General features: G+C 43.7%; 1 pseudogene; it reads left to right on the top strand.

Moving 5' to 3' along the window:
- Nucleotides 1-301: 301 nt before the first annotated feature.
- On the top strand, nucleotides 302-904 carry LOC146821676 (ADP-ribosylation factor-like protein 4A; annotated as a pseudogene).
- The last annotated feature ends 17,250 nt before the right edge of the window (nucleotides 905-18,154 follow it).

Here is an 18,154-nt window from a genome sequence, read left to right as displayed (position 1 = left end):
ATTTGGTGAGAATTTGATAGAAATCTTTATTTACGGGGCCCATGTCAGGCGCTGCCTGTGGTGGGGCAGAGCGCTGCGCCTCCTTCGCTGCAGCCGGTCATAGAGGACGCCCCTCCAGCGGTTGCCAGTCTCTGGCATACAGCAGCTCATATCCCCGTCTGTAGCTAGAGGTGGTTCCGCCGAACTGGGGATCCCGGCGCAAAGGAAGCTTAGAGGAGAGGAGCAGCACAGCCTAGAGAAGGTGACAAACGCATACAGAGAGGAAGCATCGGCCTGCTTCGGACCCATCAAATTAATTAAAATGGGGAACGGCCTGTATGACCAGAGCTCTCTTTTGTCGAGCCTGCCGCTGTTTCATTCGTTCCATATCGTTATCCTTGGTTTGGACTGTGCAGGGAAGACAACGGTTTTGTACAGACTGCAGTTCAATGAGTTTGTTAACACAGTCCCCACCAAGGGGTTTAACTCAGAGAAAATCAAAGTACTGATTGGAAACTCCAAGAGTGTAACTTTCCACTTTTGGGATGTCGGTGGACAAGAGAAGCTGAGGCCACTGTGGAAATCCTACACACGTTGTACAGATGGGATTGTGTTTGTGGTGGACTCTGTCCAAATAGAAAGGATGGAAGAAGCGAAGACAGAACTGTATAAAATCACAAATATCTCTAAAAACTAGGGGGTGCCAGTCCTCGTAGTGGCGAACAAGCAAGATTTGAGGGACTGTCCTTCACTTTTAGAAATGGAGAAGCTGGTGGTGTTGCATGAACTGAGTTCGTCCACTCCTTGGCATCTCCAGCCAACATGCACAATCATAGGTGAAGGACTCACAGAGGGCTTGGAAAAACTCCATGATATGATAATTAAACGGCAGAAAACGCTGAGACAACAGAAGAAAAAGAGATGAAATTGAAATATTGACCCTTGTTTTCCGTAAAGCAGTTCCATCGTCCCACTTGACAAAAAACGATCGGTGTCACAGGCATGGTCTGCCTGTTGTGACGCTGTTCGAGTTTAGTTCATTGTTCATCTATCAGTGCATCTGCTCCAATTGTGGTAGAAGTGTTGATGCAATAATTCAAGTTCTTCTGAGCTTCCAGGACCCCATGTGATCTTGAGGGCTCTATGAAGATGACTTAGGAAAGGAAAAATGGGTGGCTTATAGTGGACATAATTTATTGAATTAAGTCTCAAATAAAAACAGTATTTGAGATAGACACTGATTCATTGCTAAAGATAAACAGAGTGGGCCCGATTCACAGAACTAACTTAAGACAAAATCCTAAACTTACTACCATTTTCGTATTCACAGAAGGCACTTACTCATTTTGGTATTCACAGAAGACACTTACTCACTTCGGTATTCACAGAAGTTAGGAGTCCTAACTTTAGGACTCCTGAATGACTTCTGTGAATACCGAAAGTCTTAAAATTAGGATTTTTCTCAGTTTAGGAGTCCTAAAGTTAGGACTCCTAACTTTACTACTACTAAACTGAGAAAAATCCTAATTTTAAGGCTTTCGGTATTCACAGAAAGCTTTTAGGAGTCCTAATGTTAGGAGTCCTAACTTTACTATTACTAAATTGAGAAAAATCCTAATTTTAAGACTTTCGGTATTCACAGAAGGCATTTAGGAGTCCTAAAGTTAGGAGTCCTAACTATACTACTACTAAATTGTGAAAAATCCTAATTTTAAGGCTTTCGGTATTCACAGAAGGCTTTTAGGAGTCCTAAAGTTAGGAGTCCTAACTTTACTACTATTAAATTGAGAAAAATCCTAATTTTAAGACTTTCGGTATTCACAGAAGGCATTTAGGAGTCCTAAAGTTAGGAGTCCTAACTATACTACTACTAAACTGAGAAATATCCTAATTTTAAGACTTTCGGTATTCTCTAAAGGCATTTAGGAGTCCTAAAGTTAGGACTCCTAACTTCTGTGAATACCGAAATGAGTAAGTGCCTTCTGTGAATACCAAAATGAGTAAGTGCCTTCTGTGAATACCGAAATGGTAGTAAGTTTAGGATTTTGTCTTAAGTTAGTTCTGTGAATTGGGCCCAGGATTTTTTTCGCAATGCTTTGTAAATGTAAATTATAGTTTCTGGTTGAATAGACGGGTGTGAAATGTGGATTCCCATAGATACTCGGTCATTAAACCATTTTAAAGTGTTGCAGGCAATTCCCTATTGTGGGTGACCTGTATGGGTGAACTTTCACGGGTGGTAGCTGTTAATGTAAGGTAGTTTAAGGCTGTATAATATGCAATACACAATGGATTCATATTTCTGATATTGCAAGGCTCACATGTGGTTATGAAATTACATCGAAACCCACACACCTCACACTCTAGCGTTTGACCTGCTTTGGTCACGCTGCATGCGACCACAGCGCCGTAAGGCACACACGTATCGAAACTTTTGTTCTGAAGGGAGCCGGGTCGTTCAGCTTGAGTTAAAAAAAAAATGGGTATTTATCAACTGCCAGCAGGAACGTTGGAATTGCCTGTAATTAAGGCCTTCTAAAGAAAGGCGCTGCGTAAGTTACCACGTTCCTAACCGGTTTGGTTAAGTGCATATAACAATCAAAGGTTGGCAGAGCAGGGACATGTCAGAGCGGCAGTTCACACTAACCTGAATAATCGATCATCAAACTTGTTAGTGGAGACAGTCCTCAGAGACTCTAAAGAGTTGCAACAGTTGCAGTGGAGTACACGCAATCACAGGGTACACTTTAAACTAGTGTTTACAAAGTTTTCGAAGAGTGTGTACTTTTGGAAAGACAGATGTCATGTTTTGGGAAGGAGAAATGGTTTGGCCTGTGTGGTGAATAGCTTTGTGAACTTATATATGCACTGTGAAATTATTATAGATAGTGTTAACAAATGGCAGCCACCCATACACTTGTATGAACTGTTTGACACATTCACCCCTTTATCTATCTATTCATTGTTTCTCAGTTATGTTACAAACTGATCTGACTACCAAGATTTGACTACTGAAACCTGAACGTGACTAGTATTAAACTGTTGTCAGTAACTCGACTTTCATTTGTCAAGTTGTTAACTACTTCTCTTCAGAGGGTAACCAAAATGCACTTTATTTGTCTCACTGCAGTTTTAATGAAACCATAGTCATTTTAACATGAAGTAGCCTCCAATGGAGCTTTTTTGTATGTTGGGTTCTATGTACAGACTTCAGTGACTAACGTCACTCATTTGGTAAATGTCTATATTTATAAAAGTGCTGAAATCTTCTTCAAATACAAATAAACACAATTCTAAGTTTGAAAAAAAAAGACATCTTTATTTACACATTTAGCATTTTAAATACTGTCTGAATAGTATATTATTTTAGCTTTTTTATTGCTGACTTGTATAATTTGTTATGTTTTTGTGTGTAAAGTTTGTCTTGATTGGTGTTTGTTTTATGCGAGATGCATTCCAGCTCTTTAAATTTCTGTTGTTATCACTTTTAGCTCTGTTTCTCCAAGGTGCCCGTTTTCTTTTGTTCTGTTGTGTTTGTTCTTAGGGGTTTTAGGAAAGCATAAGCTTCCAGCAGCCAATCAAATTGTTTTGAACTGCATTTGTTGTGCCTAGATCTGCACTGAAAGCTAGTTTGTTTTCTAAATGTTCAAAACTGAATGTTGTTCCACAGTTGATAGGAGGGTGCATATAAGGTGTTTTAAGGTGTGATGCTGTATGTTGTTTAGAGTATGAAAGCCAGCAAATGGTGGTCTGACAAAGTGACTGGATTTATTGATTTAAAGGTAACTAGTTCTGGCTTTGCAAACATGGCATCTAGGATGTGTCCAGTGATGTGTGTAGGTTAGTGGATGATCTGACGTAGGTGCAGTGTGCCTAGGCCAGTGATGATTCTTTATGGATGTGGCATATTGGATTTGTCAAACCAAATGTTTAGGTCACAAAGAATGCATAGGTTGGAGTGTAGTGTTACAAGGTTTGAATCTGTGTCTAGAAGTGTGTCTGGGAATGTTGCTTTGCTAGGTGGAAGTCTGTAAAAGAGCAGGACATTACAGGTGGAAGATGGTGTAGGGTTACATCCGGTGAAGAGGTCCTCACATCCTTGTTTGGAGATGTATTCAGCTTTAATAATATTTAATGTTTGCTTGAACACAACAGCTAGAGCACATCCTCTTTTCCCTACACAATTTTGTGTGATAGCTTGATAGACTAGAGGAACGGCTTCATGCAACACTGGAGCTAAATGCTCACCCACACTACCAAAAAAGAGAGCATTTGGGGTGTCATTTGTGTCACTGTTTTCGTTTGGGGTTTGCCTGGACTCTTTACACTGTGTACCTTTTTTTCCACTAACTAGAGCCAGCTGCCTACACTGGTCTTGGATGGTACACCTGCTAAGCCATGAACACAGTTTCATGGTAAAGGTAAACTAGGCAAACTTTCACCAACACCCCTCCCACACCCACCACCACAAATTGAGACTATTGTCCGAGAGTTAGGAAAGTCTGCACTTAGTGCAATATAGAGGTGAAGGAGAATATGTTATCAACTACAGCTGAATATTGTCAGTAGAAGATGGTCGTGAAAGCTAATTGTGCAGGTTGAAGGAAGGGAATGGGTAAATGTATGCCATCAAAATAGATCAAAATATGCATATGTCAGCAACAAAGTCTACAAATATTGTAGTGCTAGCTGATGGTGTGAGAGAGCAAAAGCTCAAACTGTGTCTTCAAAACAGATAGTTTTGTTGCAATTATTGATATCACCCTGGAAAAAGTCTCCAAAATCTTTTCTCCACAAAAGTAATGTCAGTGAAGATGCTATCGTTGGTGATGTCATGTAATCGGATTACTGATGTCATCAATGAAGTATTTGGAGAGGTCATCAGTGAAGTCATGTGAGAGACCATGAGCCGCACATGGGGGATAAAAGTTCTGGTTTGCACAGATAATTATAATTGGCGAACTTAAGGTTTGTTTTTTGAAGACTTTGCGGATTCATATTTATAAATTGAATGATTTTCTATATCCAAATATTCATTACAGAACAGTCTGCAGGCAACCGATGTTACACACAGCCTTTGTTGTGTGCAGCCATCCTCAAACTCGCTTGCAGCCAATCCGCCATGGACCAAATCCTGCTGGCAATAGCTACTATGCAGCCATGGGTCCTCAGTGGGTGCTCAAGTGTTTTTTGTTTTTTTTAATTCATTATTTTGGGCGAGCAGGGGGCTCTGGGATAGACGCTGTGGCAGCCCCCATTACACTGAACCAGCTGCACGTGACTTACAGCCAGGCCTTGTGCCCAACTTCAAGTGCAGCAAAAACCACTGCTGCACAGGGGCCTGCACAGTTGTACCATCATAAATAGAAATTTGTACTAGAAAAGGTATCAGTTGTTTAAAAAAAAAATATATGTGTATTTATTCTAAACAGGACAACAAAACTTGGCACATCACATACTGGTTTGCTAATCATCAAAGCAGTTTATTTTGGATTATAAATCCTTAAAAACAGCACACATCATAATCAAAACAGTCAACTAATATCGTCATAAGCGATATAAAATCAGTGATAGTAAAATAGCTCAAAGCAATACATAGTATGTGTCCAAGTTAAAAACATGAGTCATATCATTAACAACATTAAAAAATATGAAAGTGTGAATGAAAAGGCAAATAAGCAGACTGTTATTAACATTATCTCAGTGCATGTTCTATTCTCCTAATACCTATTGATAGACACTTTGGTTGTAATTCGCTGCTTGGGCGGGATAACATAGGCTTTACAGAAGAAAAAGAAATGGTGTAGGGTTTCCTCCTCCAGATCCAGTGTAGAGTTGCCTCCTCCAGATAACAAGTAGGGCAGTAAGTGCTGGTGCAATAATTGGGTCCCCAGCGGATGCAGAAACTATTGATGGGTAACGTTCCCCCACGAAATTCGAATAAACAACTGCTTGGCTAGGTTGGGGACAAGTATTCTGATAAAAAAAAGGCTCGAAAAATGGAACCACTTTAAAATCTGCTGCTCAGATTACATTTCCTCAAATCCTCTTCCCACAAAAAAGACCTTAATCTGTATTTTACCACAGATCTAGGAATAGAGTCGACATCAGCAGGAGAGTTCCAAAGGGCAGCTAAATCAAGCTTGAAAATCGCATTCTTAACAAACCTTAGCCAAGGAATTTCCCAACAAATATTCCAACACATTTATTCAGCAAGAAAGAGCCTGTATGCTGCCACTTCATCATTGGACCACAATCTGTGCCAAAAAAGGACAGTTCCAAGTTTACTTACTAAAACTGTTGGAAAAAATACCCACATCTGAGAACTGCAGTAGTCGGGGTAGCGGTGCTTTGTGGAAGGTTCAGCAAAGCCCTCATGAATGTAATTTCTATTGCAGTAGGGTTCTTAGCTGTAAAAGTTTTGCTTTTTTGATGTACAGGTCCATACCCCCTTCGGTACCGAATAACAAAAAGCATTACACTAAAGCCTGCAAGTCAGACGGGGTTTTAGACATGAGCACTGTATTGTTTGCAAACGAAAATGTTGTAGAGTTGGCGGGCGCTAGGCCCACATACTCATCTAAGGAACACGCAGACACAGATAGTATGGGTGGATAACTGGCCCTGAGCACGTGCGCTCTGCCCCTTTCATTATCAGAGTCACCTGACTGGTGACGCCTGTGGTGGGTGGGTGTTCACTGTGTGACTCAACAGGCAAAACACTAGAATGGTGATCGGACAATCAATACATCCCTCCCAAACTTTAATAAAGGTCAAAACAATGACGTCCGAACCTGTGGGTGAGAACATAATTTGGAAACAAACACAACACAATAATAACAACTTCGACGGAGGCTGTTTTGCTGCTGGCCAACCGCCGACGAGGGTATCCTTGCAGCCGGCACCACTAGTTCTCTTAGGCACGATGTCAGGATGCCCTGTGTATGTAGTCTTTTCTTGGACTAACAGCGTGAAAGTATGCTCTACAGTCTCTCTCTCTCTGTTCCACATACAGTGAAAGTGCAAGATGGAATGCTGGTGGATCAGGTATGTGTTATTTTCCACTGTACAGTCCTGGTTGAAGTATTTTCTCCATCTGGTGATTATCGCCAACGGGATTTGCAGTTGCAGGACATCCCTCTCACGGATGCCCCTCTCTCGTGGGTTTTCCCTCTCACCGGACGACCCTAAGGCCCTTTTCTGCCAGGCTTCCACTGGACCGGTGGACTTCCACCTTGTCGCTCTAACCACATTGGATTAATCGCTATGGGTCACTGCTACATGTCTCAAGCTCCGCCTGAAAGGGTATCGTCGGCACTTGCTCCTTTGCATGCTACCTTTGTCCTCCCAGGATTTCCAGAGCGAGCTTCAACAGTCCATATCTCATGTCGGGGCCCGCTGCCACCGGTGTCCCAGAGGCCACTGCCCCTAGGATTTCCTATGTCCGTTCCATCCCAGAGGTAGTTGTTACCAATGGACCGGCCTGCTTGCCTCTGCCAGGTGATCTAAGGATTCGCATGTGGATGTGTACTCCCAGTGATACTGATGTTCTCCTGGCACTGTGATCCGATGTTCATGCACCTTTGCACTTTTCCCTTTGGGTGTTTCCCTTCTGGTGTGTGAGTTGACCTGTCACATACACCTCTTTACTCTTCTCCTCTGCTTTGCTTCCTTCCTTCACCATGGAATCCTGTCACTCAAGTTCTGTCTTCTCTTTCTTTCCTTCGCGACGCAGTCTGGTCTTCTCTCCTGCTGGTCTGCCCTAACCAGGCCTCTCCGTGTAGCGTGCACTCCACACGTTTATCCCTGGTCGTCCTCCCCTAGGACACTGCCTTCACCTCAATCTATGACTGGACCGATCGTCACGACCTTCTTTGGTTCTATTACTTCTGACTTCCAGTTAATATCGTTAGACTTCTCTTCTGTCACTTCCTGGTCCTCTTCGCGGACCTTTCCTGGGGTCCTCTTCATGGACATCTCCTCGGTCGTTCTCTTCACGGATGTCTTCTCCGTTCTTCTTGTCGGACCTCTTTGTCAGATCTCTTCTCTCTCTCTCTGACCTCTTTGCAGGTCACTTCGCTCTCTGACCTCTTGTAGGTCGGTATCATCCTTGTGACCATCTGGCGGGTCGGCTTCTTCCTCCTTGAGACCAACTGGCAGGTCGGCTTCTTCCTCCATGCGACCAACTGACAGGTCGGCTTCTTCCTCCTTGCGACCATCTGGCAGGTCAGCTTCTTCCTCCTTGCGACCAACTGACCGGTCGGCTTCTTCCTCCTTGCGACCATCTGACAGGTCGGCTTCTTCCTCCTTGAGACCATCTGACAGGACAGCTTCTTCCTCCTTGCGACCATCTGACAGGTCGGCTTCTTTCTCCTTGCGACCATTTGGCAGGTCGGCTTCTTCCTCCTTGCGGTTCTTCGTGCTTCTGGTGGTCTGCGCAACCACTTCTCAGTCCTCTCTCTGCAGTCGCATTGCTTCGGCGCGCTTCTGACTGCGCCCTTCAGTCTCTTTAGATACTTACTGCTTTGGGCTGCTGTCTTGGCTTCTGACCGGTGTCCGTGTGCAGTGCTTCACTGTCATCTTTACTGCTGCAGTGACCAGGCGCCGGGAAACCCTTTCTGGGTAGCTGTTGCGCCCTACAAATTGACTAAATAAATAAATAAATGATCTGAACTATCAATAGGGACAGCCTTTTAGTTACTACCTTGGCTAGGATCTCGTTCTCAAAATTGAGTAAAGAGAGGAGCCGGTAGGAGGTACAAAGGTAAGGGTCCTTGACAGGCTTAAGCAGGAGGGTAATCTCTGACTCACGCAGTGAGGGCTACCAGTGTCCTGTGTCAAGTCCCTGGGAGCATATGTCTAACAAACGTGGGGCCAGCAGGTGTTTATTGGCCTTGTAACAGGCACCTGTGAGGCGTCAAGGCCTGGGGCTTTGGAGCTGTTGAGGGAGTCAATAGCCTGGATTATCTCCTCACCAGAGATGGGTTTACTCAAGAATTGACACTGTGCTTGGGTAATCCATACCATTGCAATTAGAGGAAACCCTTTCCACTCCCTCCAAGTGTAGCTCATAGATATATGGCCCAGGCATTCTCCTTTCCCGTATCTGTGGGCTGTGGGCTGTGACATATGTGCCCAGATATGCAGCTTCTCTGTCAACCAGGGAACAGAACTCTGCTAGTAAAGTGGAAAGTCTGTGTGGGGATGCCTCTTCGAGCTGCGGGGAGGCAACCGTGTCTATAATTCTGAGTTTGGTCAAATGTGGACATGGTCACAATATAAATAAAGAAATTATGTGATGCCAGAGCATCTTCATGTGCCATGAAAAGTATATGCACAGAAGACCTCTGTTTAGTAAAAGAGTATGCTTGCTGCACCCCAGTAGGTCACAGACGACGTCCTGGAACTTGAATTGTCAGGGACAGCCCTATGTCTTTGCCCAAACCCCAGCATAGCATGATGTGAGGGCCAAAATAGGAGTCAGGATACTAGATTCACTTGCAGTCGGCCAGCCGGAACTCACCCGTACATCATTCGGGGTACATCCCATCCCCAAAGATTCGGGGGCAGATTTACAAGCCCCGCGTGCCACTTTTGCACCGCCGTTGCATCACTTCTGTGACGCAGCGGCGGCGTAAAGCTAGCGCCATGCTGTGATGGAATTACAACGTGACGCATCTAGGGAGATGCGTCACGTTGTAAAGCCCTGCGCCACATGAAACCTGCGTCAGGTTTCATGTGGGCGTTCCGGTGCAGGGTGAGCGTTCCGTGGCTGGAACACCTCAGAAAAGTGAAATCTACAAGATTTCACTCAGTCACTTTTCCGACGCCGCTTCATCAAAACCTTACTCCTGCTTGAAGCAGGCGTAAGGCTTGAGTCACCATCTTGCAGATTGGCTGGCTCGGAACAGTGCTGGAGTTGCGTTGCGCCCGCGACATGACTCCAGCACTGCGCCAACCTTACGCCGGCAGATGCGACACGCATCTGCGTTTCCTTGCGCCATGGCACGCCACATTGTAAATGCGGCGCATCCGTGGTGGCGCAAGAATTGCAATGCGTGTCGCAAGTTTCCTAGCGCATCCTGCTGATTTGCAGGGATGCGCCAGGAATTGTAAATCAGCCCCTCAAACTTTTTCTTACTCGTTTTCATAAATATGCTCTATGAGTGCATAACTTATCTTAATACCCTTCTCCTAGCTACATATTGTTGTAGCCAAAGATGTTGCTTCATGATGGGACTTTCTTTCAAAATCACCTGCAGACTACACACACAAAGTTGCCCAGCCATTACCAAACCAAACACTTCCGATAACTAAATGCCATAGACGTCTTTCATTTCGAGGTAGTTCTCAATCTAGCAGGAACTTCAAGATGTTTCTATAAGCCCCGTTCTGTTCACTTGAAAAGGCCGCTCATGAGCTGTTTTAAATTGCTATTGTTTGCCTGTTATGATAATTTACTTAATTTAGTCTGATTTGTGCTTAGATTTATTGTGTCGCCTGCATTGCGCTGATCAGTTACTGATGCTGTTTGTAATGAAATGTGAATGGCACAATGTTTGGTGGCGTTCCATTGTTGAAATGGGTTTTGACTGCTGATTTTTCAGACGGACAAACAGTTCACACATTACTTTATAAACAAAACGATGCAGAAAACGTACTAAATATGATCCTATTTAGCAAATGTTAACGGCTGTTTTAAACAGTCGTGCTCATTATTATGCAGCTGTGCTTGTGTGTGCCACGTAATATTTAGATATATTATGATTTCAATTTTCTTATGCACCGAGGCTCTGAGTCGGGGCCACATGAAGACATTTGTTGCCATGCCAACATGAATCAGAGGTAACCGCAAGATAACATTTCTGAACATGGACAATTAATTTAGAGAAAAATATGTATCTGCACATTCATTGGAAGTGCGGATAATTGAAGCAGCACAGCACTATGTTTTAAATAAATTGTGTCGGTTCTCCTACATCTTAAACAAAAAACTGTGACCACTGTCCAATATTCCTTGCCAGTTTCGCATTTTGGAAATGAAAGCTCACCTTTTTTCAGTGTAATCACAATTTGTTTCATGAGCCCTTTGCTTTCTATTAATGTTGTCGTGATGACAATTAGCTGCATATGGCAATCATGTCAACGAGGCTGGTAACGGCCACTGTGTCAGGGTGCAGCAAACATAATTACCTTGAAGTTGTTTCAGGAACGGAAACATGACAAAAGATGGTTGGGGGATTATTTACTGTGATTATCGGTGTTAAAGATTCACATTTGGAAGCGACACCTACTCGGAGGTCCAGGTCAGCAAATGTAAAATCAATTTAAAGGAGCAAGGTTGTAAATTCTTTGATTTATCTAAACGCCATGAAAACACAAGCCATTAACCAAAATATGTCTACCAGTTGCATCATTTGGTTAATTCATTAACGTTGGCTTGGTGGTGCTACTTATTTGGACTCTGAGAATGTATACCTCTTAAAGATAAATAAACTGAAACGCTGGCTAGGGGGGGGGGGGGGAATTCATACCAGTGTCAGGAGGAAGTTTGTTATTTTGTCTGTACCAATTGTGCAGTACGAAACTATAATTTTTATGAAAGTGCTTCTAAAAGATTGAAGGAATTTTAAAAGGTATAAATAATACATTTGGCATACTTGACCTATTAATTAAATGTCGTGTATACAAAGGTGGCACACATTTTAGCAATGTTGCCTATTGGCACAATTTTTTGCACCTTCCTTTAATTAATGCTTAATGCAGTGGTGAAGTTTCTTCACCAATGTATGGGCCTGTTTTTAGGTGTCACCTAGCGACGCAGCGCATGCGCCGCTTGCCATGGCGAGATCTATTGTTGTCAACTTCGTTGCCGAAGGGGGACAGGACATGTGCACGCCTACAAAGGACAGGAGTTGTGCACGAGTACGGCGGTGTTAGCACAACTCGGAGGACAGGAGATGTGCACGCATATGGCTCGCGGCACGTCATCACACCTCCGGCTCGCTCGTTCAGCATAACGCGCGCATGGCGCACTTGCGCTTTCACTTTCCCTCCCTCCCTCCCCCCCGTCGGCTCCAGATTCACAGGGCTCTCACATCCTGTAGTTGTTATTTTGAGCTGCCTGTCGGGGTCTGGGTGTTCGCAAGTCCCTCCATTAACATGCTGCAAACGGTCCAGGACCGGTTCTGGTGGGGCAGGCTCTGGCTGCCCGCTAACTATACCTGGGGCCAACTTGAAAGACGACGACGAACTGGTGCTGCCCAAGGCCTCGCACTTTTATATCACCATGCCTGGTGCGTTTCTCTTCATGGCCGTCCGATACTTCTTCGAGAGGTGAGAAAAAGCGCCAAGCGAGCGTTTTTGAGGGGAATGGGCGAAGCACGGGGATGCTTGTGTGACCATCGTGGATATCTCGAGCTGTCTGTCCCACGTGGGGCGTGGAGTCTCGGTTTTAACTCTGCCTTCAGGTTCTTGAAGTTCAGTTGGGAAACTCTTGTAAGTGTGCTGACATGACACCCGTACAGTGCCAGAGACCTCAGAGTCACAGATCTAGCATGAGTACGAAATACCAACTGTGTTGTTCTTTGCTTTCTGATGCTTTTATTTACCTGGATGTTTGAAGCAAGCGAGGAAAGTGCATTCTGGGACATGTAGTCCCTGAAACCTTGCGCGTGTAATAAAATATTTAGTGTCTGTATATTCTGCTTTTTTTTTTTCTAAGACGTGTAATATCAGAGACCATAAGCACAGTGGCGCCCCGTGACTTTAGAACCACTCGCTTCCTACTAAGTTTACAAAGCTAAGATGGACTCTGGGACCGCAGTGTCAGTGGGTGTATTTTTAAAGTAATGAGCCAGCAGCGATAAGGCTGGAAACCAGAATGGAAGGAGAAGAGGGGTGGCGCGGGATCCGCGCTCCTTTTTAGGGGTGCATGCTTGCTGGGTAAGCAAGCCTCCGGTAGGAGGCAGAGCCAGACCTGCGAGCAAAGTGCAGTTAGGAAATGACAACCTGCACTCCCCCCGTTCCCCCCCTTCCTCCCGCTACCCCATGGATCTGTCTAACTTGGGGTCCAGCCTTGTCTTGAGTGATTATTACATTCCTCCTAATGTGGAGTGCTAACCTGTCTCGCCATGAATCTGCATTTGCCAGTCTAGTCTTGTATGTGTGTGCGTGCATGGGGGGGTTCATGCATCCAGCATCTCCAAATGCTTGTGTGCGCTCTTGTTCATTGTCAATGTCTCTTAATCCTTCTGGGTGTGATGTCGGTGTTTTACGATTCCCTCATATAGTGTGTGTGTCTGTGCCTGATGTCAGTTACTTAAACATGGCTCCTCGAAAACGCCATCTATTATCAGCTATGTAACTTCCCCGCGATGTGAAACCGGTCTTGAGGCCTGCAGATTCCTTCCTTCCTCCTCCTCATGTCTCTTTGTGTGCCTGGTGAATGTGTCAACAAGAAGGAAGCGCTATCACTGTGCACTATCAGCGCCAGATCTCTGTGTATGCGTAAACCCTCAGGACGCTCCCTCACAGCCCGTGCACTATGTGTAACGTCATCTTACAATAGAGCTTCTCTGTGGTACTTGACCCAAATGCTCCTGGCGCTAGATGTTCCACAGACTCCTATGCTGCAGACTTAGGGTCTCTAGTCTTGGTGCACAAGGCTGCAGACCTGCCATCTTTTCACGACACCCTGGTGGTGCATAAATATGTCACGTTTAAATTAACTGTGCATACATGTATCTTGTTTGAATAACCTGAATATTTGGCATGACTTTGCCCTTGTGGACAAATTGTGGGCACCCCCTATGCAAGAGATCTTCGAAGACTAAATGGTTATGGTTCCTGTAGGTCCCACTAGTATCCCTTTTTACATCCTTTTTCCAGCTTACTGCTGCAAGGGACCCTCGATGCCTGCAGCTTCCAGCCACGCCTCTGAGAGGAGCAATGTCTGGGCTGTACATGTGAGGATGTTCTCCTTGTGATTACCTCAACTCTAGCTGTTGCGGAGCACCAAGGAAGAGACCCCTTAGGTGACCTTCCACAGCCTGCTTAGGTTTGCCAGTTCATCTACAACTATCTAAGTATCCGGCGCTTCAATCAATTAATCAGATAGCATTTATACAGCACACAGCTGCTTCATAAGAAGTGTCTTGCCACTATCTGCAAGACAGACTGATGTACCAGTAGAAAAACAGTTTGATCTAGGCCTTATCAGAAAGGTTTTGAATTATTTTTAGGTCAAGCCTGGGCAGCGCAAGCGCTGCTCTGCAGGCCATACTGTATTGGAGTATGGACTATAAGCCCCAGCCACTCTCCGCCCATATTTTTCATTGGCTTATCATTGTCCTTCATAAGTGCTGGCTTCTGATTCGTTAATAGGCTTGTCAGTCCCTCTTTAGTATGCCTTGTCTTCATTTGCAACCTCCCATGAGGACTGGCCCTTTTACTTCGGTTGTTACATAGTAGTCTTATTTACTCTGTAAGCACTATTTTTTTTTAATTGTTTCTCCTACTGCAGGCACTACATGCTTTCCTGCAACCTTCAGCATGCCATGCTTGCTTTCACTGGGTGCTTTTACAAAAAAAAAGCATTTGTTATTCAACTTGACAAACATTTTGTTTTGGGTAAAAGCACCCCATACTGCGCTTTCAACTTAATACTCATCATTGACCTTTCTTTAGATTCGGCTCTTCTAAAGAAAGGGACTTGGCCTCTATTAACTTGAAAGCGCAGCATGGGGCGCTTGTAAACAGCAAGCATTTGCAATCCAATAGGCCTCACATTTTAGAAAGTTTGCCCTATTGGTATTGTAAATGACAATGCCTTTTATTATTGCAGGTTTTTTAAACACAAAAGGTATTGTTATTTGCAATGCCAATAGCTCAATATCTCGCTATTGCGAGACCTATTGCATTGCAAATGCTTGTTTATTCAGTGACAATCCCTAAACAAATATTAATGGGATCGTTGGTTTCAGTAGCGAATTGCAAATTTCTAAAACAGGATCTGGGCCAACCTCAACCTGCGTGCAAAGTGCAGATTTTGAACATTCCTTCCAAAAACAACAATGAAGCCTGTTGAGGTGATAGGATGTTCCAGAAAAAAAACTGAAGCTGAGCTCAACTTCTACAGTGTGTTCTCAAAGTCCTCCTTGATAGAGTATTAAACTGCCCCCGACTGCAACAACGACCCACTCAAAGGACACCACGTCCTCCCTCACAAAAGCCGCATGTCACCTTACTGTGTTACAGTGAACTAGGAAGAGGATAGGGCATATACATAGCGTGGCAATGAGTGCCTACCATCTGAAGTCATGTACGGATTTTGAAGTAGTGGTAATGCAACACCTTTGCACCTGGCAAGATTGAAATGCCAGTGCTGAGACAAACGTAACTGCCCAATGGCTACCATAACTTCGCTTTCTCAATTGTTTTGATTTTTTTTAGCGGCAGATGTCTTTTAAGTCAACATTAGACTTGATGTGCTCTGTGTTAAAAGTTTTATAAAACATAGAAGCCTGAAATCCATTCGTAAAACCCTTTTTCTGATTTCCGTTTCATAGGCATCTTTGTGGTCGCAAACGGGCCGATTTGCTGAATGTGCCAGTTTGTGAATGCCAAAAGGCTTTTAACATGTATAAACAGAATCTCAAATTGGGTTTGTGATTCAGTATTAGGAAGGGGTGTGTTTAGCGCATCCCTTCTCATACCAAATCTCAGTGGTATGTGTGACTGTTTTGCAACCGAAATGCAGTCGCAAAACATTCACATTTTACCACCTTCTTAAAAAATTAAATGAAGACATTTCCTATTTTTTTTGAAGAGCATCCCGTTTTTCTTTTAGAAAAATGGGCTGCATTTCAATAAAAACAATTTCTTTATTTAAAAGCAGCCACACACAAGGTGGTCTGCTGACCCCAGAATGCCAACTTCCCTGTGATTTTAGCGATTCCCAATGGGTCGAACAGAGACCTACCTCATTAAAATTCATGGGCCCACTGTGTTCAACAAATGTTCACATGACTTTTGGGTTGATTTAAAAAAAGCATCTAGTGCAAAAGGCTCAATGCCATCAACTTTTTGGCAAAGATTTAGCCATTCTTCCTCTTTCAGGTCACTTCTTCCTTTTATACACGTATGCACTATAATTCTGTCATCTGCTGAAGCACTTTGCAAATCTGAGTTTGACTATGCCACACACTGAGCTCTGTAGCACACATCTTTATTCTTCAGCCCGCAACCTTTAACTGAATGCATTACATCATGAACTTTATTGACCACACCCAGACACACCCTAGCTGAGTACATAATCTTGTAATGGGTCATTGAGGTTCTCACACCAGTCTTCCAGATCACTTCATACAAGGTGAAGAAGTTGAACTGTCATCTGGCATCACAGATGTAGACTCAGATGCTTGATTTTAGCACTCAGGTGGATTTATCTCACTTATAAGGTCTGGAGCCTTAGAAAATCAAGGCACATGCTTGAAATGTGGCACATCTCCTGTAATAGACTTTAAGAGATGTTAAGTGGTCACCATATGTCCATTACTTGTCACGACTCTCAATGGTTCAGCATCAAATGGTGCATTAGTCCTGTGTTCCCATTTTTGTTTGACCAGAACCTGGTCTCCTTCGAACACCGCGTCCCGAGAGCATCTGTGCTTATTTGCATTGGCGTTCACCTAGCTTTTGTAAGAAGTGTCCGTGATAGGAACTCATCAGTGTCTATTACTCGGCTGGTGGTACTTAACAGTAATTTGGTCCCATTGGCTCTCCCAAACAGGAAAGTGGCAGGGCTTTCATCTGTTGTAGAATGGGGAGTTGGCTGATAGGCACAAAGGGCTTGATGTAGTGCTGTCTTGAGATTGATTCCTTCTAGCACTGCGCACTGAACCCCTTTCTTCAGGGTGCCCATAAATCGTCCAGAACTCCATTTGCCTGTGGCCAGAGAGATGTGCATTTTTGATGGTTGAAGCAATTATTGAAAGTCCTTAAACTCTGCTATTGAAGGCTGGACCATTGTCAGACTTATGAATTGAGGGAACACCACACACTGCAAAAATGTAATCCACCCGTTTGATGACTTTGTTATGTGTGATTGCTGCAGGGTGGAACATCAAATTCCCCCTTCGTCACAGACCAAATACCACAATAGCAAATTCACTCAATTACATTCATTGGTGGGGCCCCTAACACCAACACTCATACTTCACTGATCTGCTTCCCTAGAGGAATAGGCTTCCAAACGCTGACATGAAGGGAATATCTTTACCTAAAACCCTAAATGCATTTAATACTATTAACTCCAATCTTGTGATATTCCCCTCATTAGGAGATGAATCATTTAGTTGTTTTGTAGTTTAGTGGAACCATTTATCTATCTATACTCTACTCTTTATCCGAGTTTCTTTCAAATAATTGACACAACACATTTATCAATTAATCAAATATCATTTATCTAAGAAAATTGCAAATTGTTAGAAATCACCATCCAATCCATAGAACATTATATTTACCTAATCTGTCTAAGAGTCGTCCTCTAAGTCAGTCAAGTGGGGGAAAAACCTTTAAATTCATCAAAGTCAGGCCGCAATTCAGTCTCTCAAAGATTCAGGATAACAGCTGTCCAGCAGTGTCGCCGTCCTCTCTGTCAGCATAACGTCAGGAAATCGAGTTCGTCAAGGAAGAAGAGTTTTCTTAGTTCAATTCCCTACCTACTTTTATAATGAAATTAATGTCAAAATGTATCAAGATTGGTGTTTTGGAAAGTTCTGATTGGAGGACTTGGGGTCGTCCGGTAAAGTTCTCACATAGTCCGCAAAATGAAGTCATCGCACTTGCTGGTTCCGGTTTTAAGACAGTTCTTTGTATTGTCGTTGGTGAAGCTCCCAGAGTGTCTTTGACTAGAACACCATCTCCTGGGGTCAGAACCAGGCCATTGTTGCTGGCGGTAACGCATGCGCACTTCACCCAGAACCTCGTGTTGTCAGGAGCAGTCACGTTAAGCGTCTCGTTCAGCCATCGTGGTTTAGGCCGAAATGGTCAACTTAAGCAAAACAAATACAAAAACGTAATTGAAACATGGAAATGGCTAATACAATGTTAAACTCTCACTAATTCCCTTATGTGTAAGTAATTATCTAGCAGAATAGCAACATTCAAAGCA

The sequence above is a fragment of the Triturus cristatus genome, chromosome 6 (genome assembly GCF_964204655.1).
Source record: "Triturus cristatus chromosome 6, aTriCri1.1, whole genome shotgun sequence".
In the NCBI taxonomy this organism is placed as follows: domain Eukaryota; kingdom Metazoa; phylum Chordata; class Amphibia; order Caudata; family Salamandridae; genus Triturus; species Triturus cristatus.
Note: the sequence above shows the minus strand (reverse complement) of the source record. Positions and strands in the feature narration are given on the sequence as shown.